General features: G+C 40.8%; 1 long non-coding RNA gene across 1 annotated transcript; it reads right to left on the minus strand.

Annotated features, from left to right (window-relative positions):
* Positions 1-2,522: 2,522 nt before the first annotated feature.
* On the minus strand, positions 2,523-18,366 carry LOC145395583 (uncharacterized). The gene is made up of 3 exons (XR_013896641.1): positions 18,165-18,366; positions 5,737-5,930; positions 2,523-2,649 (listed from the first exon to the last, which is right to left on the minus strand). It is a non-coding gene; the product is annotated as an uncharacterized LOC145395583 (long non-coding RNA).
* Between the last annotated feature and the right edge of the window lie 7,604 nt (positions 18,367-25,970).

The raw sequence follows: 25,970 nt of genomic DNA on the forward strand, positions 1-25,970 counted from the left end.
CAATTAATAGGTAAGTCTTCATAACCCTCTCTGAGTTAAATTAACTTATTCAGCACTATAAATAACATTATATATACAGATAGATAGTTCTATATATAGTTATATAATTACACACACACACATGTATATAATATATAAATGGTTTCCTGTAAGCCAAGAAACCATTTACAATGCTGGGTGGTAACCATATAACCAAACCATATGTGCTCCCTACGTGTCAACAAGTGGGTTGGTGGAGGATTAGTGCCCCTCCCCATAAAACAAATAACTCAAAGTCAAATGACCACCCCTTATGGGATTGTGGCATCTGGCAACAGATAATTGTATGATTATATAATTGTATATATATATATTTCATATACCATCATCATCCAATCCTACTTTGCCCCATGAAGAGCGTAGGAGCCTGGGGCTAGGCAAGTTGGCCCTGAAAATTAAGATGAGTGACCAGCCTCACTCATCCCTGAGTGGAATTATGTGAGTAATAAACCCCAAACACCCCTTGGATATAAACCTGCACTACCTTAATCCGACTGGAGCACCTAAATTACTCGCTAAACCACCAGGCACCAAAATCTGGTTATATGGTTACCATCCAGTGTAGTAAATGGTTTCCTGGTGTACAGGAAACCATTTGGCTTGTCACTCAGTGCTGAGTCAACCACAGGGACAATGAAGAGGAAAGAAAGACTGAAGAGGATGGAAAGAAAGAAGGATGGAGGAGAGGAAAGGGCAGAAACCCAAGAGCAGCACTACATCAAGTGAGTGGATGGTGAGCACCCCCACCTACCACAAGACAAGATTATATATAAAACACAAACACACACACACATCTTGCTTCAAAGATTATAAAAATACTTGAGTCCAATTGTCACAGGTTTAACCTAAACCCACTGAAAATGCAAATATCTGACAATGCTCTAAAAAAATTTAACAAGGGTTGAAAAACTTAACCGACTGCAGAACTTGTATGAAGTCTACACTAGTTTCACCATTTTATTTAATATTAATGCTGTCACTAAACTTACAATTATCACCCAGGCAGGACATTCACCCAGCAGTAAAGAAAGTCCAGCTTAAGAACCACAATTATTACACTATTGCATTTTTAACTTTGCACCCAGGTCCCAGCAACAGTTGGGAGCTGTTCCCACTGAATCTCAATACTACAGTAAGCTCACCCCGAACGCGCTCGCTATTATATGCAGTAAGTGCTGGGATACGTACAAGACGACGTAAGATTAAAGAACGATTATGAAAACTATAAATTTATGCAAGAGAGGCCTTTAAAAGACCAAACCCTCGAACATCAGCGCAGCGTGCACAGTTTGTTTTGATCAAGTGATATGCTGTACTGCTTTTCCACAGTACTATATTTGTAAGTTAAATATTACATTACTGTTCTGGTAAGTTTATGTGCAAGTTGAAGTACTATCAAACAATGTTAAAGCAAGAAATAAAGTCTTATACCCAGTTTACCTGATAAACGTCGGAATATTGCCTTTTTTATTTGTTCGTTAAAGATTTACCATACTGCTTTTCCACAGTACTGTATTTGTGAGTTAAATATTTACTGTTCTGGTATGTATTTGTAAGTTAAAGCACTTAAATAAAGCCTTGTAACCAGTTAACCTGATGATTACCCATGATTGGTGGGTTCCAAGACAATTCCATGTCAGGACAATTCGCACCCTGGATGATTCCCCATCATTCTATAAATATACTTAATATCTTAATAACTACATTTCAAGGAGATTCATCAAAGTCTTTGTTCAACAGCATAGGCTTTGAATACTATTAATTAGTTCCAATTTAGTCAATAATTAACTTGTTTTTTCCTCGCTGCAGTCGCCTTTGAATTATATTCTAGTGTCACCCATAGCTGTCTTCATTAATGACAGCAAATTGCTTGCTATTGTTGTGAACGGCGAATTGTCCCGAAACCAATCAGTGTCGGAATGCTACCTTGTGTTTACGTATTTGTGTGTTGAAGTTTTGCTGTGCAGTACTGTATTTGTAAGTTACAACATTAAATAAACCTTCTAACCACTTAAAGTGCTTCATATTGATTACCAATGGCAGATAACAACAAAACACCACATTAAGGGGGTCTAGGGAGCAAAATAAGTAGTTAAAACTTACGCGGTTTCGTGCCACGGTTGGAACACGTTCAAGGTGAGCTTGCTGTATATAGGAATTTTATTAAACTAAAGAACTCAGTCTTTCCATGGTAATAAACCGATGTGGGTATATCAAAGCAATGAGTATTCTTCCAGCCAAGAACCTTGAGAAAAAGTTCACTGAGGGAATGATGGTGACTTAAATTTCACACTATTTTTCACCTACAAAATTTCTTACAAGTATGGTCATTTGACTTAAACTTTTGTCAATCCAGCACTGGGTATGGAGATATGAAAGGCATGGAAGATGGATGGAATATTTTTCGCCCATAAATGAACTTAAACCTGAGGCAACATGACTTTTTAAAGCAATGTGTCATTTAAAGTTAAAATTACAAAGTCCACCTTACCTTGGAGAATGACCGGTACACCGCTGATGGCAGCTACATCGAGACGTTTCACTCTTCTTCACTGTGTTCAACTTATTTCAACCTTCTTCAGTTTCTTCTCTTCTGTATCTTGTCATATCCTGAAAAATATCAGTATGTAATGGGCGATTCATTTACAGGAGATGACCAATAATAGCTTCAAAGGCTCCTAGCACATCTTCCTTGGCTATTTTACATACTGCATCTGGCTGGTAGGTGGGGGCAGTCATCAAATGTTACCTTCTTCACCACTACCATCCTGTTTGTCTGCCATCTTCTCTTCCTACTTCTCCCTTTCTTTCCCGTCACTTTACTCTCTCCGCTTCAGGTAGCTTAGTGACAAAGTAACATTTTCCTGCAATCCAGGATGCCACTTATAATGCTGGATGGTAACCATATAACCAGATAAGGGGTAATGTGATGCCCCTGTTAGAGATGCATATGCAGCACCCATCCAGGAACCAAACCTCCAAAACTCAGACCTGGTTGCTCTAAGTCAATTATCAACCACAAAGGAACACTGGTCCACTGCACAGAACAACCCTGTACAGGTGGTTGCTTCCCTGATGATGACAGGTTTGCTCGGCTGGATAGACCAGGGCTGATCAACAATACTGCATCTGTTATCTATACCCTTTGCATCTTAACTTTGCTTAGATTATCATTTTGCAGAAAAAGATTCAGCAGCTCTACATCCTTTCCACAGCTCTCGTAACTTGCACCATGATCTAGTGTTATGCTTTTTTTACATACAGCATTCCATATGAAGAAGAAAATTTTAGGCCAATTTACAGTAAAATGGCCATAGAGTGCAATCTCGAAAATTCAAACACCTAGAGTTCGAATACTATAATTTATGAAATGTCATTATTTCCCAAAATTAGCTAAATGACTGCAGACTCTAGCACCTACAACTGACAGCTACTTATTTGGCACTGATGACTCTAATGTAAAGAGTCTGGTCATTAATAAGTTTTTCCTCATATATATATATATATATTTATTTTCATTGAGGCAAAGATGCACTTGCCAGGTTGATGATGGCTGGCTGAAAGCAAAATGTCCAAAAAATATTTATTAACCCAAACTTTCCCCTTGGATATTTGTTGTCACTTAATAATGCTAGATTATGAAGTAATGTTGCACTCAGCCAATAATTACCAATCTGTCGGGTGCATCTTCATCTTAAAAAAAAAAAAAAACACACACACACACACACACACACACACACTCAGTTTATTATTATTTCACCATAACTGTGGCTTCAAAATCTTTTCCTAACTTTTTGACTTGCAGTGCAGTGAAAAAAGTATACAACATAACAATCCAGCCCAATTACATCGTATGTGCGCACATGTTAAAAGTTGATTGTGGTGATGGAAACATGACCATGTACATGGAAATGTTAAAGGCTTCACAAGTTCTGTAGAGAAAAGTTCTGTATGGACTGAAACTAGTAAATAAATACCTTTGCACATGTTCTCAAAGACAGCAATGGTGTTAGAAGGAACAGTACACACCACTGAGATACCAATTTCAGAGTGAAACTACCATAAATATCCCTTAACTACAGAACACCAACTGCAAGATGTTATTAACTAATGAGCTTTACCTATATGTATGGCTGTTGGTAGGTAACAATTTCCTAAAACATTTGTTTTTAGATAATAGCACTGTGAAATCTATATTTCAGTAAATTACCATGGAATTTCAGTAAAAATAAACCTCCAGCATCTTTTTCCACTCAAATACATGCATGTACACACATATGGCATAACTATTTGAGATCTATTATTTCTGTAATGCAAACTTGCACAAGTGTACATCCATCCATCATCCAATCCTATGTTGTCCCATGAGGAGTGTAGGAGCCCAGGGTTAGGCAAGTCGGTCCTGAGAACGACCAGCCTCTCTCATAAGAGTGGCATTACATCTACATTTTTAATGCAGAGGTGCAAAAACATGTTAGCAAGGTAATATGTCAGTCATGAATGTTTTGGAAACTATGTGGAGCAATAACATTATCTTTCTACAACTGAGCAACATAAAAAAAGCTGTAAATGAATAAATATCTGCTTATGTTTAACTGAGGTAAGACATACAGTAGATACCAGTAGGAATAGTGTTTAAATTAATCACTTGTATCAAAGAGCTAAACTGACTAGCTGCAAATGAACCTGAGTGAAGCAACAAGGAAATATCTTACCTGCAATACAATGAAGTCTTGCTGGTGCCACAAAGCATTCTGCCCTCAAGCTACTATTCCCTTTCTAAGTCACACATGCTGCATTCATAGCCACTACACACGCCTCGTCTCCTGCTCTGGCCTCCACCTTTCCATGCTGAAGGTGGAGGTGCTTGTTCTGAATCCCTTTTAAACTTCCTCTTTTGCAGCCACATCCTGCCAGGTCTCAACTTGGTAGTAGTGTATTTATGATCACGACATACCAAGTAAGATGATGAGGTAAAGTATCACTAATAATCTAAAACTGACAGCTCTCCATCTTGAATGCTCACTTGTAACATTAATATGGTGCTGGTCACAATGTTCAGGAAAGGAAATACAGTAGCAGGCATTTTTCTCTAACTGAGTTCTGTGAAACAACTTGCAGGACAAAAATCCAGGAAAAGTTAAGGCAAAAGACCTATACTTTTCCAAAACTGAGTTAGCCACATAGCAGCAGTTGGAGTAAACTGAAAATGTTACTTTCACCAAAAGGAGTACACTGACGATTTGCAAACAACCACAAATTAACCAGCACTGTGCTGGGGGGGGGGGATACCCCTCTATGCTGGCTGATTTTGGATTCTCCCCCCCACTAAATTGGCTTTACACATCAATATAAGATCCCTGGCACTAATTAATCCCCCAAGCCAGAAAGTAGGTTGAATTGAGTAAAGTTGGTGCCACTCTACCTCTGAAATCTTCAAGGCTACAAACAAAGCAGGGCAGCTGTGAGCCCGTGAAGACTCGTTCGCCTCCCATCCTCCTAAATCAGTGTTGTACGTGTAGCATATAAGTGTCTGAAGTTAGCGAGATAAGATATTATCTTCCATTTAACTTCAGCTGCTTGCAATGACTTCTCAATGCTGTAGAACATAAATCTACATCACCAGTGTTTCTGAAAGGGACGTACTGTAGATCTACGTCGCTAGCATGGTACAGGTTAAACAACAACATTTCTTACCCGCAATATAACGAAGTGTTGTCAGTGCCACAATGCATCCTGTCCTCTACTCCTATCCACTCAACACAACTTATCTGCTCTGGCTTATACTCAAAGGGACAGTCTTCCTCTTTCCACTCTTGAAGGTGGAGGCACTTGTTCTGCATCTTTCACCCTTTCTCTTTTGAATCTACATTCAGCCATCTGTATTCAACCTGAAAGAAAATCCATCATGTAAGAGAAAGGATTCAATTTACAAATATTTACAATCTAGGAGTACAAGTAAGGCAATATGATAAAATACTAACATCAGATACATTTATGTGAGGCTACAGAATGTGGTGAAAGTTTTGGGGTGTTTAAGACAAAGCCAGGATTCCAGGGTCTTGAATAATGAGTGAATGGAAGCATGGCCCATTGGATTGGGCAAACTTGGGCTGTCTGGACATTGTTACTCCTCACCCTGCCCTAGGGTGGGAAAGGAGGTCCAGATGATGACTAACACTGCCCACTCTCCATCCTGCATGCTAAGCTGTAACAGTAACAGAAGATGGTGCTGGTATAAAAAAAAAAAAATAAAATAAAAAAAAAAAAAAATGATATGGAATGGATGTAATGCCATAGTATCTTTTCCGCAATTGATATATCAACATGAAATAAGTTGCAGAAGGACAAAAATCCGGGCCAAGTCAAGGTTGAACTATACCAGCCAACCCAGTATTATCCCTCTGAGTGTTGGGACCAAGGCAAGGATACTGTACACGTAGTCCCGGAGCCATAATGATTCAAGAGTTAACCGTTACTCCAAGTCTTTCATTTATGCAACAGGTCAGCTCTGGAAGTGTCTCCCTCTGTCTGTATTTCCTGCTGCCTATGATCTCCAGTCTTTCAAACGCAGTGTGTCCAGGCATCTCAAAATGATTGGATCTTGAATTTGGCTCTCTATTGTATTTTGTTTTTCTCTTTGAGGGAACTGTTACTGCGGGCTCATGGCCTTTGGTTCCTTCTTCCTCGGGGTGGGGGGGGGGTGGGGGGTGGGGGGCTTTTAACCCTTTAACCGCGGGTATTGTTTTGGTCTGACTGTCCTCTCCCGCAGGGGTTTCAGACAAATGTAAACAAACCTTTAAACCTTAATAACTCTGCACAGAATAAAGCTAGAGAAAAAAATAAGGTACCATTAGAAAGTACTAACCTTCAGCTTTCCACTGATGTAGGTTTCATGACTTTGTTGACTTTCACAGGACGGGGAGAGCCGTTAGAAGTGAGGGGTGTGAAATAACTATTTTACGCCCCACACACCAGTACCAAATGCCAACCACTCTCTCATAATAGTAATATAAACATATATGAACACTGTACATACGATAAACACCCACTCTGTGTTCACTGAGGTTGGTAAAAGGCACTTCCCTGCGGCTGCGCCTCACTTCACTGCGGCGGCACCCGCTCACTGACTTTTCATGCAATCTTTTCATTCTTTCTAACTTCTAATATTATTTTACATATAATATGGGCAATGTACATTATATTTACAATGCACTTATTACTATATTGCGTCACTGGCGCATCACAGAATTACATAAGTGCCGCAGAATTCCACAAGTGCCGCAGATTCTCTTATTACAATATCACTTATTATACTGGCCAATATTTCCTTTTTTTTCTAGGCAAAATATCCCTTATTACTACAATATCCATTATACAATTATTGGCAAAGCACGTCACTGTCGCATCACTATATATCACTGTCACTTTCAGTATTTACTCAGAGAGTGGTACTCGGCAAAGCACGGAGTTACACATAGAGCGACTTGGCATTCAAGGCACTGGTGTGTGCTCATTTTTCTCGTCCTATAGTAGCCGCAGCGAGAAATGAACGCTGTGGTGGGGCAGCCGGTCATCCGGGGATTCCCCCACTGTAGCCATATCCTCATGTCACCGACCATAGAGGTAGGATGTCACCGACCATCGGCCACCGCTGCAGCCCCCCTCCATGATCCTTACCCTGTGTCTCTGGCTTTCTCTTTCTCTCTCGGTTTCTATATAAACTGCTGTATTTCCGAAACTAATTATGAAATTATTATGACTTTTGTTCCACACCACCACTGAGGTAAAAATCAAGGAGAGTTTTCTGTATAAAGGTTTCCCCCCCCTTGTCTGAGGGCAGGTCAGTTCTGGCGAGTGTATAATTATAGGTCAGGCGGAGGTATCGGCAAGGCCGCACTCCCCCGCTCATATGCCACATTTAGGAGGGGGGGGGAAACCTTTATACAGAAAACTCTCCTTGATTTTTACCTCAGTGGTGGTGTGGAACAAAAGTCATAATAATTTCATAATTAGTTTCGGAAATACACCAGTTTATATAGAAACCGAGAGAGAAAGAGAAAGCCAGAGACACAGGGTAAGGATCATGGAGCGGGGCTGCAGCGGTGGCCGATGGTCGGTGACATGTAGATATGGCTAGAGTGGGGGAATCCCCGGTCATCCCGGCTGCCCCACCACAGCGTTCATTTCTCGCTGCGGCTACTATAGGCCTCCGTGTGGTGGTAGAACATACTCTGCAGCGGCCCTGTGACAACCTGCCGCCTGCTGTAGGAGGCAATTTCACAAGCTGGTGCCGGCTCATGTAATTGCGGCACTCAAGACGGTCAGGTTGTGTGTCAGAGTGTCGCCTCGGGATCAATGCCGTCACCTGACCAAATCGTGCAAGTAGCTGCTGCACGACAGTCTTCGAAAACTGTCTCAGTGATGGTTGCCTTATGCCCCCGACTTGTGTCTTGTAGAGAATGAAGGCGTTGAGCATGCACATATCGAGCATGTGCTGGCAAGCCTTCCTGTACCATCGGGTGTTTCTCCTGAGACAGTCGATTTCGCCAATCATCATATTAGACTTATCAACAAGTCTCATATTTACATTATAATCAATGACGGCATCAGGCTTCATGATTGGCTCTCCCGTCCTGTAGCTGACCTTCCCAGTTCTCTTCAATTCCCCCTTGTGGATGGTGCTGATCATATTCATGACCTTCTTGTCATGCCACCTGATCGCAAGAAGCTTGTCTGACTTCTTCAGGTGAACATCTCCCCTGGATGATGATGATGCTTCGGGGAAACTAGGCCACTCTTTCCTACAGCTCCGTACAGTGCCAACAGTGCCAATGCCGTGTTCAGCAAGGTATTTGGAGAGTTTCGGTGCTGTGTAATAATTGTCTGTGTACAGCACATGATTACCACCAAAATACCTCTCCATCAGCACTTTTACAACGGAGCCAGAGAAGCCAAGGGGGTCTTTCCTGTTCACATCCATTGTGCTAGCCGAGTAAATGACAAAATCAAGGATATACCCCATCTCACAGTCACACAGCACAAAGAACTTTATCCCAAAGCGGTGGCGTTTGCTGGGGATGTACTGCATGAATTTGAGACGTCCTCTGAACAATACCAGGGACTCGTCTATGACGACTTTCTGCATAGGCCTGAAAAATCGCATAAATCGATCCCTAATCTTGTTGAGAAAATCCCTCACTTTCCACAAAGGGTCAGTTTGGGACGGGTTGTCATTGTCAGCGAAGTGCAGGTATCCTAGCAGCTGTCGGAACCGATCCCGTGACATATACTTCCCGAATATAGGGATAGTAGTTATGTCATCCACGAGCCAGTACTCCTCCAACTCATGTCTCTTTATATGGGGCATCAGAAACATTAGTGCAAAAAACACATACAGCTCTCTGATCCCGACAGGCAACCACGACACTTGCTTTGGTGAGCCAATAGGTCCCAGCCCTTCTGCTGCACACTGAGCTGCATACCTATTGGTCTCATCGCTGACATGCTGCATAATTTCATCAAGGAAGGCCAGGAAGTAATCAACAAACTCATCACCTGCGTTGCATGAGAAGGCAGGCTGTATTCCAGCATTTGTCATATCAAACGGTGGATTGTGTGGCTGGAAATCTCCACTGTCAGACCAAACAAATGCATCCACTTGCCCTGTGTGTGGTTCAGTGGCAGGGGCAGGTTGCATTCCACTCCTTTCCCCGTGAAAAGGAGCTGATGTGGAGGCAATGGGTGAGGCAGGAGGCAACGGGGAGGGGGGTGAGTGCGGGGGCGGTGAGTGGGGGGGTGGCGCGGGTGAGGGAACTGAGCGGGGGGCAGGCAGGGGGGGGGGGGTTCTGACCTGGTGCGTGGTGAAACTTGACCCTTTCTACCCCGCTTATCGCCCAGCTTTGCCCTCCAACTGCCACGCATCCCCTTTGTTCTAGGCCTGCCTGCACGGCCTGCCTTCCCTCGCTTTGCAGGCTTTGGTAATTCGTACTCCTCAGATGATGTAGACTGAGGAGAGGGCACGACAGATGATGATGATGATGATGATGATGATGTGAGGGCAATAGGGCTAGGGGAACGGGAAATTGATGGGAAATGCGTACTAGGGCCTGGTGTGGGAGACGTGAGCCTGCGCTTCACTCCCTTCCCACGTGCAATACCAGATTTGCCCATAGGAGCCTTTCCTTTCCCAGAGTAAGTTGGGGGTGGTGATGGGGAAACAACACGATCACTTTCATCACTGTCACTATCAATGGAAAATGGTTCACCACCAATCACTGCCAAATCATCACTGCTTGCTGTGAGTGTGTCACTTTCACTGCCACAATCAAGAGTAGTACTTACAGTTTTGTCCAGCTCAGTTCTAATTTCAGGAGTGCTCAACCCCTTCTGCCTCGCCGTCGGCAGTTCCTTTACCGGTGTAGAGGTAGAGGGAACACTAGCACTAATCATTGTAGAGGAGGAAGCGAGCGACGATGAGTTGGGATGGAGTGCCATTATCACGCACAGAGCTGGACAGATACTGACTGACGCGGGTCAGGGCAGGGGTGGGGGGGGGCCCCCTCGGGGTTGGAGGAGGGAGGTGTGGGATGGCTGGCGTGAAAGAACTCGACAGCTACTCTTGCGTGAGACTATTTGCGCGCCGGGAAAACGCGCGGTGTTCAAAATATTCACGATCATTCCAGAATGACACCCGCGGTTTGGTCCAGTTTTGTCACTGTCATTCTGGAATGACACCCGCGGTTAAAGGGTTAAGACCACGTTGTGTACAAATTTTAATTTATACTTTCATTCTCAAGTACGTAGCTGCCAAACACTTCACAACCAGAGCTGACAATGTTAAAAGTAAAATATAATACAAAATTATACCTGAGAATAGTGAACTGCTGTGGACACTTGAATGTCCTGAATTTGACTAAGATTGCTGTGGATACGAATATCATGACTGACTTAAGACCTTTCATGAATATGGCCCCATAATATTAAGGGCAGGGGACAGACCAACACCCACGGTTCAATTGTTACATGATATGAAACTTTTGGTCACCTAGAACTGAAACTGTCACATCAGCCAAAGCCCTTTCCAACCTAAGAGCTTTACCCCTACACCACCAGGCATCTTAAGACAGGACACCCACAACATCCAAACATCTGAATTTTAGTTATTTATTTACTTTTTAATGCAATGCCACAAACTATTCCTTATGTGAATGGTCAATTTTTTGCACCAAAGAACTACAGAATCTTGCCAATTATACACAAACTAAGCCAAACTGAACCTAATATACCAAAAACATGCTTCAGTCCAAACTTTTGTATTTTGTTAATTTCAGTAATTAACCGGTATACATATGCTTTAGTTTAAGTGACAAGAGCATTTTACCAAATCACTTCCTGATATATTTTTCCGATTTCTGGGGTGGTAAATTAAAGTTTGTTAAATTTGTTTCCTCTTTTTTCATATGTCCCGCTGTGTCAACTCTTGTTTGATTCCTCAGCATAATTGCAGATGCGACTTGTTCACAACATGAGTTCCAGGTGCTTTTAATACTCCACCAGTTCACGATGTGGTGATTTCCACAATTTGCATCAAAGGAAGAAATGGAGAAATGAATTCCCCGAGCTAGGCAACCAAGGCCATATAGCCCCACTGGGGTTACAGGACGGAGCTACCCCTCCCGGCACAGTAGCCCGGGCGAGGCTCGAACTTGCGACCTCCCGATCACAAGCTCAGCGCGCTACCATTGTGCTACCGCGCCCCCCCATCAAAGGAAGATAACCAAACGTAAAATATATTCTAATCTTGCTTCACATAACCTATCCATGACACCCTAACAGAAACACTGACACTGGAACAAGCTAACCTATCCTAGCCTAACTGTACCTGACAATTCAAGCCGCTCAAGGTAATCGTCATCAGATATCATTTATGCCTGTAACAGTGTAATAAATAAAGGGGGGTACACTTGTCTACATTTAAGTCCCTTGCATTACACCAGAAAATCTTGGGCAAGGCTTAGGGAAGGTCATAACTGAAAAATTCAGTGGAAAAAGTTCTTTTACCATCCTCAAACTAGAATAATTCTGAAAAACTGGAGGCATATGAACTGAATTGGTAGTCTTCCTGCTGCTTCAAACTTACATTTCCCACCAATCCCTAACCCAACCTAAAAATGCCCAGCTTTATAGGTGAGCATGCATGGACAATGTGGAGTTCACCTGGCAATACATAGCTTCAATTATTGTCAACTGTTTTAATTTTATACTGATAAAAAACCAAGGCTGTCATGTTAAACCTGAATTAATTTCAGTGGGATGTTTAATCAATTACTGTCAAACCATTTTTTTTTTTTTTTTTTTTTTTTTTTTTTTTTTTTTAACTAGGGCTGTTTGTTAAAAAACCTGAATCAACTTCAGTGACACGTTAAATAAAATCTATTCATTAGTACGAGGTATAACCGGTATTATTTTACAAGTTGCCAATATGCGGTTCAGGGATATTACCACCATAAACGCATAGTACGCTACCTTGCTAAAGTAAGCATTCCACTGCAGCTGGTTAGGTTAGGTCCAGAAAAATATACTGCACAACCTGGCAGGTGTATTGACAACTTGTAAAAATTTACCATATAACCTATGGGTATTGGTTTTCCCAACAAGTTCAGTACATTATACTGGTAAAAAAATAAAATAAATAAAATAAAAATAAATTCTTTTTTACAAGGAAGGAACCAAAGGCCAGAAGCCAACAAATAGTTCCCTGCAAAAATAAAAGTAACAGCCACTATTATTTCTTACCATACCATCAATCTTTAAACCTGGTTAACACAAAAAACGATAACATAAGAAATTCAAAATAAGCACAAATTTAAATCCCTGACATTGATCCCTACCACTTTAAAAGATTACCGTACAATACATTACCTGAAAGATTTAACACATTAATTAATCACCTATTGCTTTCCTGTGAACAAAACAGAGGCCATTATGACCTAAATGGAGAAAAAGTCTAAGATGGCAAGGTAAAGATCTAAAATGAAAGGGGAAGATCTAAAATGAATGGAGAAAAGATTTAAAATGAAAGGAAAATATAAAATTAATGGAGAAAAATATAAAACTAATGAATATTGAACACATTCCCATGAATGCCAGTAGGGAACACTCCATATAACCCAGAATCTTATTATATGTGCTTAATCCTTTACTTAGTTACCTCAAAACTTCTGCTGATTAACCAAGTAAAATGGAAGCAAAAGAGGAAATACAATATTTCCGCAGGCACAGTCTACAAAGCAAAATTCAAATTCAAAATCCCTGTAACCTCACACTTCCTAATGTATGTGTAATTAAATTATATCACACCTATTTACTTACCTCTGTCTTTTCCCTGGGTGAAGCAGAGGCAGGATCAAGCTCGAGAACATGTTGAGAAGCCATCCTCGAAGTGTAAATTGTGTTCATAAAAAGAAAAGCCGGTGGAAAGACACTATCAAGCCACCGCAAAGCTGAATGATGACGTCAGCATGCTAAAGTTGCCAATCAAAATGGCTAACCTTGCTCTCAAAGCTCGACAACAAAGTCAACATGTTACAATTGGCGTTTTTTGTAGCACCTCGGAAAGTCAAAGGGGTTTGAAATTCCGCTGTTGGAAAGTCAAACTCCTCACCGAGGAGTTTGCCTCTGCAGTGGTGCATACCCAAACTACCAATCAGCGTGTTGTGTAGCGGAGTGTAGCCAGTTAGGGAGTTTAGCATGGTGTTTAATTCGCAATATCAGAAGATAACTATTCATTTTTTATATTATAATGCATAACAAATAATCATGTTAATGACTATATGACAATAAGGAATTCTAACAATGTACTTTATTACTAAAATCAATCAAATTTAAATGTTCCGTCTCGCACCAGCTCGCACCTCCAGCTCCAAAATGGCCGACGCGTCCAATGAATTGACTGTGGTTTTGGCTTCGTTCCAATGAAAGTACAAAATTACAAAATTCTTAAGTAACGTCTCAGTCAGTCATAAGTATTTTCATATTATGTGTTTTTTGAGGGATATAGATGCATTTCCAAACCGTGAAATGTGCTTGGATCCCAAAATTTTCCAGTTTATCATACGTCTTACCGCAGGAACTGCAGCCATTGAAACAAGTTTACAAATCCACCGCGAGGTTGGGCTTACTTGAAAAAAGTAGAAGAGTAAATGGTTTCTACTGGCCTTAATTTCTGCTTCGGAATTGAACGAAAATTGTAAGTAATGCTCCTACGTTTATCTTAGGAGCATAAAATGTCATTATGAAAAAGTTGTCATCTCATTTCCTTGCAGACTGGCTATGTACGACAGTTCTTCCAGGGCTCACAGTGCTCGTTCGTCTGGCTGTGCTATTGATTAGCGTTCTGTAAACTCCAACAGCGGAAAACCAAACCCTTTTGACTTTCCGAGGTGCTACAAAAAACGCCTAATGTAACTATAACCACCGTCTCGCTAGGAAACTACTAAAAATATTGGAGATCGTTATATTACAGCTTCCACTTGGAAAATGAGGTAAAATGCCAGTAATATAACCAATCTCCATGCACCTGCCCAAGTTGCCCTATGTTAGCAGAAGTAGCTAAATTTGATCACAAAGGAACCCCAAGAAATCTAAACTTGACAAAATGTACTAAAATTTCATGATATGCACAAGCTGACTACATAATTAATAACAAGATATACAGAAAATCTTAAAATTTACATAAAACTAAAACGGGGTGGGTGTGGGAAGTCGATGAAGAAACGCATGTGACTACCAACAAGCCAGAGTTGCAAAGGGTACAAAAACAATGGCGCGGCATTCAAGTCATTTAATAAGAAAATGGCATTGAAGGGATTAGGAGAGCCCTCTAATAACTGAAGGGGTTAAAGTAGGCTATATGTAACCCCCAATCCGAAAGTCTCTCATACTGAATTAAATCGTCAGGAGATTGATGGAATAAAGCGAAAAATGTCAAGGTAATAAATTGATAGTCGTGAGTCGGGATAATTTGCCTATTAAACCTCCTCTTCTCGACTTAATGTATATATCTTCGTGGACGCCTTCACCTGGGACACCGATACAAGTGGATGGTTCCTTTGCCTAGTTATAAAACTTCCCCACATTCCTCACTACCCTCCTAGGCCCCGAGGGGAGGATGGTGGACTGCAAAAGGGCATTTTAAATCTTCCTGCAGTTAACGGCTTCAGGATCATTTGAACCTGGGGCCACAACAAAAACAACCAGACAATTTTATTTAACTTAAACGTTTTTAATGGGTTAATTTAGGGCAATCCCATACTTAACCCCCCCCCCCTTGAGGTGTTGGGTACCGAGGCTAGGCTACATGGTTCAGCATATTCAAGGGTAGATGATTTACAAGTATACGTGGCAAATGATGAGAAGGGTGGATGGTGAACTGAATGAACAGAAGGCAGTGATTGATCATGTGTGTGGGGATGAAAGTAAAAGATGGTGTGTAATGGATGCAAGAGTACATAGAGGTTGGGGGAGTGGACTTTTGGACCACCACATGGTGGTGGTCAAAATTAAAGTCCAAATAAAACGAAGAAATAGAAGGGAAGGACAGGAGGAAGTAGTACAAACAAGGAGGGTAGAAAAGTTACAAGAGGATGGAAAAATGGCAGAATATGAGAGAGAAGTGGAGGAGCGATTGGGTAAATACAGATTGGAACAGATGGGGGACGTGGAAGGTGTGTGCAAGATATTCAAAGAAGGAATCTGTGCAGCATGTGAGGTGGTGTGTGGGGTGAAGAGATGATGAAAGGGGGCGCAGGGAACAGCATGGTGGACTGAAGAGGTGAGAGAGGCTGTGGCACAAAAGAAGAAAGCATATAGTAAGTGGATGAGAAACAAGAGCGTGGAAGAAGCTGAGAGACGAAAGAGACAGCTATATGTAGCGAGGAAAAGAGAAGTGAAAAGATTAGTAAGACAGCGTAAGAAGAGAGCGGATAAGGAATTTGGAAGGAACTTGAGTGTAAAATGGAGGGAATGTAAGAAAATGTTCTAGAAAGAGATAAAGTTAGACAGGGTGCCAAAGAAGTTAGCTAGGGAGTGAAAGATAAAAATGGTAGATTACTAGTGGAGATGGGAAAAAATGTGAGCAGATGGAGAGAACACTTCAAAGAATCGTTGAACATAGAGAATGAAAGTAACGCAAGTATAAGTGGCTGAGGCATGGCTGGGAGAAGGAGGGATGTGAGAAGACAGGAAGAAATCAGTAGGATGAAAATTGTGGAAGCAATGAAGAAAGTTAAAATGGTGAATGCCCCAGGAATTGATGGAATGTGCGGTGAAATGCTGAAGCATGGGGGAGAGATAGTAGTAGAATGGATGTGGAGGATGTACAGATTGGCATGGAAGGAAGGCAGAGTCCCAGAGGATTGGAAGTCCGGTATAATTATTCCCTTGTACAAAGGAAAAGGGGAAAAAGAAGTGTGTGGTAATCATAGGGGCATTTGTCTTCTTAGTGTAATAGGAAAAGTATACGGTAGGATACTTACTCACAGAGTTAGGGAAATAACAGACGAATTCGTTGGAAAAGAACAGGGAGGTTTTAGGAAGGGAAGAGGTTGTGTGGATCAGATATTCATTCTTAGATCTTTAGTGGAAAAGTGTCTAGAGAAGGGAAAGAAGTTGTAAGCGGCCTTCATGGATTTGGAGAAAGCATATGACAGGGTGGATAGACAAAGGTTGTGGAAAGTATTAAGAATGTATGGAGTAGATGGGAAGTTGTTGAATGCTGTGAAGAGCATGTATGAGGGGGCTAAGGCTGCAGTGCGTGTGGATAGTGAACTGAGTGAGTTTTTCTCTTTGAAAGTTGGGTTGAAACAGGGATGTGTCATGTCTCCATGGCTGTTCAATCTGTACATGGATGGGGTTATAAAAGAGATACAAGGTAGGGTAGTGGATGTTGGAGTGGCCCTGGTGAGAGAGGATAGTGTTTGGAAACTCCCTGTACTGTTGTTTGCAGATGATACTGTATTGTTAAGTGAAGACAAAGAGGAGCTGCAAGGCTTGGTGGATGAGTTTGGGAGAGTGTGTAAAAAATGGAATCTAAAAGTGAATGTGGGGAAGAGTAAAGCTATGATCTTCGACAGAAGTATAAGTCAGTGAATGTACAGTGAGGCTGGATGAGGAGAAAATGGAAAATGTGAGTGTGTTTGAGTACTTGGGTAATGTGATAAGGAAGGATGGAAGTTTAGATGGAGAAGTGCTTGAAAGGGTACAAGGTTCTCCCATCTTTCCTGTCACTTCTTATTGCTTTTCTTTCCTTTACAGGTGGCTTTACATTGAGTGACAAGCCAAATGGTTTCCTGTAAACCAAGAAACCATTTACAACACTGGGTGGTAACCATTTAACCAAACCATATGTGCTCCTTACGTGTCAACAAGTGGGTTGGTGGAGGGTTAGTGCCCCTCCCCGTAAAACAAATAACTCAAAGTCAAGTGGCTACCCCTTAAGGGATTATGGCATCTGGCAATAGATGGATAGATAGATGATCCTAACTGATGTCTATTGATAAAAGTGTTAAAAGCCAGGCTCGAATTTTTTTTTTTTTTTCAGCTTCTGCCCTATCAAAGCTAACCTTGTACTAAAATGCACCAGATAACTAATGATACATGATAATGGAACCAAAAGAATGAAAGAGTAGAAATTAAAATTGTATTGCATAAATCTGTAATGAACAATGGATGGCAAAAGATTTCAACCATTATGCAAGAAAGTGTCCACTGCAACTAAAATAATCAAAATATTCAACCCCCATTAGTCTTTACCACAGCTGGAGGCAGGGGGTGGGGAGGGGTTAAAGAGTCTGGCAAAACGCCGCATCGTAGGATGTTATATAAACTAAAGACCGTTATCACAACGTGATGTTATTCACTCTACTGGATAATGTCCAATTTAACATCGTGTACACAAGGGTTGAGTTAGGCACAAAATTATCTTAGCTGACTGAGGCTTCCATCAGGCTGGCTACTAGTGTCAGTCACTGTAAAAACATGTCATTACTATACAAAACATGCCATCCAAGTTTGGCATCATATACATAATCTACGCGTACATCAAACGAGTGTGGGATACCTACCATAGTGACGGGCCATTATGGCAGAGGACGTAACACCGGGCCAGCCACCCTTCTGCACTCTTGCAACACATGCCATCCACGAATCATCTACACAATCTTGAATCATATGTCGTTCAATATGAGTGTCAAAGATTTCCTCCGCTGGAAGATATTGGGCTGGCAAGAAAGTTGAAGCAAGATCACACACTCCACATGCAACCACCGTGCCTGCTGGTTTGTTTTCGTCCTCCAGAGTTGCCAGTTTTTTGTTTTCTTTAGCAATATATTTCTACCCAGTGATTGACATTTATGGACTATCAATCTTTGGCACAGTTTGTTTCTTTATTATTTAATTTTTGTGCTTGGCGACTTCATAACACCTTTTGACAGCCTGTTTATCGACTTTATAAGCTTTTGGCATCTCCGATTGTTCCTGGGCGGGAAATTCAAATCTTGTATTTAACCCCCCTCCCTTTTTTCCGCACCCCATACTACCCTGCTTAGGAGAGGTGGTGGCCACAAACGAATCACTTGCCAGTCCACCAATTAAACTGCCTACTCCCCAGCTCGCACATCCCCTGCCTTTTGTCTCCATCAGTCTATCTCATCCCTCCATCTCTTCTTTGGTTTCCCCCCTCCACTCCTCCCTCCACCTCTCTCACTATTTCCTTCTCCATTTTCTCCACAATCCACATGACCAAACCATCTCAAACTGAAATTAATATAGCCTTCATTAACCCTTCAGTCAGTTTACGTCCTTGTATCATTGTCTGATGACGTACAGTATTTTCATTTTACTATATTGTCAGAATATATTTGGTAGATAAACTTTTCATACAAGAATAATAGCTTTCATATACCCCTTCAAAATGTGATCTTCTTGGTTACTAGTTAAATCAACCCTCCAGTATAACCACACCTGCCATCAACAGACCTTTAAGACGATAAGGGTCTTCATCACGTTAGACTAAATGCACAAATACATACAGCAGAAAGCATTTGGAGAAATATACTGAGGTGGTTTGGCCACGTGAAGAGGTTGGAGGCTATCTAGGAGAGCATGAATGAGATGGAGAGAGGAGGGAGATTGAGGATGAGATGGAGGGATGGAGTAGAGAGGTATATGAGAGGGAAGCTGCAAAATGATGGGGGACAAGGTGATATGGAGGTGATTTGTTTGTGGCCACCCTTTACAGGATTAAGGTGTTTTAACTATAAATTGATACCGATACCTTCATGTCTTAAGCAAACATATACCACTGTATGAAATTTCAGTTTTATCATGACTGCAGGCTCGTCTGATGTGAACCCAGAGAACTGCAGAAAAGGGACCACTTCAGCCACATGCTCCCCAAGATTGTGTATTGAGGTTAACTTTAAGGCTGTGTTGTGCAAGTGGAGGGTGTGAGACAAGGGTTATTCTGGGGCTTATCTTCTAGTTGGTTGAGGAAGCTCCCTACCACCCCATCCTTAGCTGTTTACTTTTGGATATGACTGGTCAACATCCTTTTATACATTATTTATGAAGGGTATGGTGGTATTGGAAGAATTTATTGTTACACAGAAGAGGAGTAGGGTGTGATATAGAAAATAAATTGCTTAGGAAAAGGTGTTAGGGAGCTTCCTGGATGTAAATACTGTAGACCTAAGTGGGTTTGGAGACTTAACACATCCTCCTCAGCAAGATATTCATCACATTAAAACATCGTTTTGTATGCTACTGATGGAAACTGTGAAGGTGTAACAGAATATAAATCAATAAAGAAGAAGCATTAAGAACATACAACAGAATATGAAGGTATAACAAAAAATAAATCACTAAGGAAGAAGTATTAAGAACATACAACAGAATGTGAAGGTATAACAAAAAAAATATATATCAATAAAGAAGAGGCATTAAGAACAAGAGAATGTGAGTGTAATATAAGATAAATCAATAAGGCGGAAGTATTAAGAATATACAAGACAATGTGAAGGTAACAAACAAATCAATAAAAGAGAAGTATTAAGAATGAGAGAATAATAAATCAATAAAAAAGTATTAAGAACAAGAAAATGTGAAGGTGAAAAAAATAAATCAATAAGAAGGATTAATGACATACTAAAGAAGGTGAAGGTGTAACAAAAAATAAATCAATAAGGAAGAAGCATTAAGAGGCTTTACAAGAGAATGTGAAGGTGAAAAAAAAATAAATCAATAAGGAAGAAGTATTAAGGACAAACCAAAGAATGTGAAGGTCTAACAAAAAATAAATAGCTCATGAACAAATATTTAGAAGCCTTGTATTCCATTCAAAATACAAATTTAAATGTGTTGTGGTGTGAGAGGCAAAATTACAGTGAAAAATCAACATTCAATTCTATCTTCACTTTTATTTCCTTGGAATAAAATTATAAAAGTGCAAAAAAGTCGTTGCTTCTCTTGACACTGGATAATTGATTTTTTTTTTTTGCTTACTTTCTATTAAACTATTTTCTATAAAAACCAAAACTTTAAATTAACGCTGGCACCATTACCAAAATTCAGTTAATCTTGATAAACTAGAAATAAAGTCCAGTATATATAAATTTATCCTCTTCAATACGATAACATATTTTTTTCTTGCTACCGAGATTGATATAGCGACTTCCTTTCTCACATTCTTCTAACTTTCTTTCTCACATTCTCGTACCTTTCTTCCTCACATTCTCATAACTTTCTTCCTCACATTCCCCTAACTTTCTCATATTCTTGTCACTTAGAAGACTCCCTGGCACCTTTTCTTCAGCAGTTTATTTTTGGACCTGGTTGGGTGATGTCCTTCTGCATGTTGTTTATGTAGAGTATGATGGTTTGAAGAATTTATATAACACACAACAGGACAGTATGATAAACAAAATAAATTGCTTAAGAAAAGGTGTTAGGGAGCTTCATTTGGTTAGGAGACTCCCTAGCATCTCTTATTTAGCAATTTATTTTTGGATATGGCTGGGTGATATCCTTTTGTGCATTATTTATGCAGAGTATACATGTTCCCTACATGTCAGCCAGTGGGTTGGCAGAGGGTTAGTGCCCCTCCCAGTAACACAACTAACTCAAAGACAAACGGCCACCCCTTATAGGTGTATGGCATCTGGCTATAGAGAGGTAGATGATGTTTGTAGAATTTATATACAGTAACACACAATAGGACAGTATGGTGTAAAGAAAAATAAATCATTTAAGAAAAGGTGTTAGGGAGCTTCCTTAACCGACAAGATGGGCCTCTGACATGAAGGGGTTTAGGTACACTCACCCGAAAAAGTACCGTTACACCTCTTGGACGAAATAAAGTGACACCACGAACGGAAGATTTGAAAACAGGGAGGCCAATATGAGGATTTCCTCATGAGCGTGTTATCAAATCTTTCATTTATGGTGCTTCGTGCAAGAGGTGTAACAATACTCTTCCGTGTGTGTGTGTGTGTGTGTGTGTGTGTGTGTGTGTGTGTGTGTGTGTGTGTGTGTGTGTGTGTGTCTGTGTGTGTGTGTGTGTGTGTGTGTGTGTGTGTGTGTGTGTGTGTGTGTGTGTGTGTGTGTGTGTGTGTGTGTGTGTGTGTGTGTGTGTGTGTGTGTGTGTGTGTGTGTGTGTGTGTGTGTGTGTGTGTGTGTGTGTGTGTGTGTGTGTGTGTGTGTGTGTGTGTGTGTGTGTGTGTGTGTGTGTGTGTGTGTGTGTGTGTGTGTGTGTGTGTGTGTGTGTGTGTGTGTGTGTGTGTGTGTGTGTGTGTGTGTGTGTGTGTGTGTGTGTGTGTGTGTGTGTGTGTGTGTGTGTGTGTGTGTGTGTGTGTGTGTGTGTGTGTGTGTGTGTGTGTGTGTGTGTGTGTGTGTGTGTGTGTGTGTGTGTGTGTGTGTGTGTGTGTGTGTGTGTGTGTGTGTGTGTGTGTGTGTGTGTGTGTGTGTGTGTGTGTGTGTGTGTGTGTGTGTGTGTGTGTGTGTGTGTGTGTGTGTGTGTGTGTGTGTGTGTGTGTGTGTGTGTGTGTGTGTGTGTGTGTGTGTGTGTGTGTGTGTGTGTGTGTGAGAGAGTGTGTGTGTGTGTGTGTGTGTGTGTGTGTGTGTGTGTGTGTGTGTGTGTGTGTGTGTGTGTGTGTGTGTGTGTGTGTTAGTCTTCAACATCCCTTTCACCAGGAGCTCCTTTAAACTGACAAAAATGTGAGGACAGCAAGAATAAGATGTAAAACATGTTATCGGGTTGAAGAGGCTAATTCAAGATCCAAGTATCTGAAGATGTCACAAGCAGTGCCATACAACAACAATAACAACATCAACAACAATACTGATCATACACACACACACACACACACACAATCACCCACCACCGCGACACGCCACTCAAGTGACACTCCTACTGTAGAAAAACAAGAAAAAGAAAGGAAAGAACGAAAGAAAAAAGAAGAAAGAGAATGAAAAAGAATGCAAGAAGAGAATGAAAGTAGAAATGATAAAAAGAAGAAAACGAAAGAAAATTAAAAAATGAATGAGACGAGAAAATGCAGCATCCCACGTTACCCCCTGTGAGGTGTAGGGTCCTATAGTCAGTCTCAAATTAGGGGTAGGTGACCGGCCTAGACTCCCGGTGGTATTATGTACACAAAAACACCTCCAGTAAGCTCTTGGAGATTCAAACTAATACCACTACACCACCAGGCTTACACCAGAAGTGCATCAAAGAAGAAATCTATAGAAACCAATGCATTACAGAAGAAATCTATATATAAACTAGATATATATACTTCTGGCTAAAGTCTTCACTCCAACTCTGCCATAATATTAGACTAGTAACAACAATATATTCTTTATGTTAAATCATCCGCTCAACACCCACCATTACACACCTTGTCCCGTGTGCACGTCAAGTACATACACAGATACATATTAGTGTGTGCACCTTCGGTTATTTGGTACATTAATCATGTGCACCAACATACTGTACACTGTTGTTTGTATGTAGACAGTCATACGGCACATTTTTATTTTCGCCCCAAATTTTTCCGATTCAAAATCTTCCAATTTTCTGGCCCCATCATGGTTGCAAAAACTCTTATTCTGTTCCAACTCATTCTGTAATTTTTAAAAACTGATTTATATGAGTCTGTGTGTTAGACAGCCATTAACCTTCTCATGGGCAAGGCAACTCTAGCTTTTACCCCACCTACAGCCGAACATTTATATACAGCTGAGAGGGAGAGAGAGTTTCAGGAGCTATAAGTGTTAATATCCTAGCTTAAACCCTTCAGTATGACATTATTTTATTTACTTATTTACCTATTTATTTTTTACATTATTCTTCTACATATATATATTCAGTTTCCCAATAACACTGAAGGGGTTATAAATAATACACTATGCATTATGAATTCAGTCTTACCTTATCTACTGTATTTTTGCTACTGCCACTATTTTATTTAGCTTCCTACATCACCTTGTACAGATGGGAGACCAAAATAAAAATGCACTACTGTACTGTACACTGTTCACACATTTCAGTCCCAAATGCACACTAATTGTACATGTTCAGACAATTCTTGCATGTATACATATTGTACATACAGTTCTGTACACACTGCCAATACTCCTATGTACACAAACAGTAAATATGCTAATTCATATGCACACAAATTGTACATTATTCTACTGTCTCTGGTATGCACACAAATTGTACATTATTCTACTGTCTCTGGTATGCACACAAATTGTACATTATTCTACCGTCTCTGGTACGCACACAAATTGTACATAATTCTGCCAACTTTGGTATGCACACACTTTGCATATACACACTGCCTGCCGCGGCAAGGAAACATTTGTATCACGGCCATATTCTTACGCCTTAAACTGCGAAGGGGAAGCAGTCAATAATTTACACAACTTCTGACCAGCACAAAAATGCCACAACCTATCTGGCCTCTCTACCACTGCTGACTGCACCATGTTTTGTGGGATGCAGGCTAATTAAATCTACTACCCACAGGCATCCCATTACTGTAACAATAAAAACACGCAAGAAAGTGCCAACAGTCAGAAGAGTTGAGAGGTATATGAGGGAGGGGGGAGTGAGTTGAGGGGTGGGCAGTCAAATGGTGGGTGACACAGCGCCTTGGAGGCGTTTTGTCTGTGGCCACCCTTTGCGAGATTAGGGCATCAGGCTATAGACAGATAGATCGACAGCTTGTACCCCCACTGCGCTACCAAAGTCAAGTACAGGTAAGGATAGATGACCAGACTACTTCCCCTGATGGCATTACAGGACTCAGAGATCCCCAGTCACCTCCATGGGACTAAACCAAAGTTGGGGGAAGGGCAGCAAAATGGCATGGGACAGGGCGACATGGAGGCAATTTATTTGTGGCCACCCCTTATGGGATTAAGGTATCTGGCTATAGATAAGGGTAGACTGATACAAGTCCATCAATCTGACTGGGGCGTTCCATCCACTAGCCCACAGACCCAGGGGCTTGCCATCTGCTTCACGATTTAAGTCCTAAGAAAACGGCCGCTAAACTTAAATTCTCTAAAACCTAAAACAACGGCAAATCGATACACAATGCTCGCTCATGTCACAAACACAATGAAAATCACAGCCTTAAACAAGTCCTACAGAACAGTACAGCCTAGGAATAAAAATAAATAAATATGTACACAAAAAAAGAAAATAAAATCTGTTCTTTCAGTGATACAACACAACAAAATATATTAAAAAAGAAAGGATACGTCAAAAATAGTGCCAAGTCATTTTTCCATGGCCACGTTTAGGATTTTCGCGATCCTAGATTCATAAAATTAAAATCAGGAAAACAAGGAGGGAATGAAGCAGATTTTCCCCATAGTTCTTGTTTCTCCTGCAAAAATAAATGCATTAACAGGAGCTTAAGTTTTTTTTTTTTTTTTTTTTGACTCCTGGATCATAACAGCAATAAGATGCACACAAATTTCTGCTCTGTATCTTTACCGTTTCTTCTTTCATACGAACAGGATTTATCGTAAGCCTGTCTGTCTGAATCTGAGTCATAACTATGCACCGCAAGTTCCTCTATGCACCATTACTTCCTCTTCTGTATGACAAAGGATTTAGCTTAAGAAAATCTGTCTGAATCTGACTTGTAACTAAGCACCACAGCTTCCTCTACACACCGCTACTTCCTCTTCCATACGACAAGGAATCATCACAACTACGCACCACAAGTTCCCTTACGCACCATTATTTCCTCTTCCATAAGACAAGGAGTCATCGTAACTATGCATGAAGTTCCTCTATACCGCTACTTCTTCTTTCATACGACAAGTAATCATTGTAACTACGCACACCGTGTTCCTCTGCGCACAACTACTTCCTCTTCCATACAACGAGGAATCATTTTAAGCCTGTCTGTGTGATTCCACCTCCTTCAGTCGTAACTATGCACCTCACGTTCCTCCATGAATCATCACTACTTTACTTCCTCTTCCACATAACAGGGAATGAATCATAACTGTCTGAATCTGATGTCTATATCGTAACAGCGCAAAAAAATAAATCGTAACTGTCTGTCTGAATCTGCCGTCTATATTGTAACTCCAAAAAAAACTAATTGTAACTGTCTGTCTGAATCTGCAGTCTTTATCATAACAACACAAAAAAAATTAATCATAACTGTTCTGAATCTGCTGTCTATATTGTAACAGCGTCAAAAAATGAGTCGTAACTTTTTCTGAATCTGCTGTCTTTATCGTAACTGCAAAAAAATGAATCGTAACTGTCTGTCTGAATCTGTAGTCTATTTCCTAACAACGCAAAAAATATGCACCAAGTTCTACCGTACACTTTTCCTATT

This window comes from Coenobita brevimanus, chromosome 4 (genome assembly GCF_032717465.1).
Source record: "Coenobita brevimanus isolate Jiangsu-jjx chromosome 4, ASM3271746v2, whole genome shotgun sequence".
In the NCBI taxonomy this organism is placed as follows: Eukaryota; Metazoa; Arthropoda; class Malacostraca; order Decapoda; family Coenobitidae; genus Coenobita; species Coenobita brevimanus.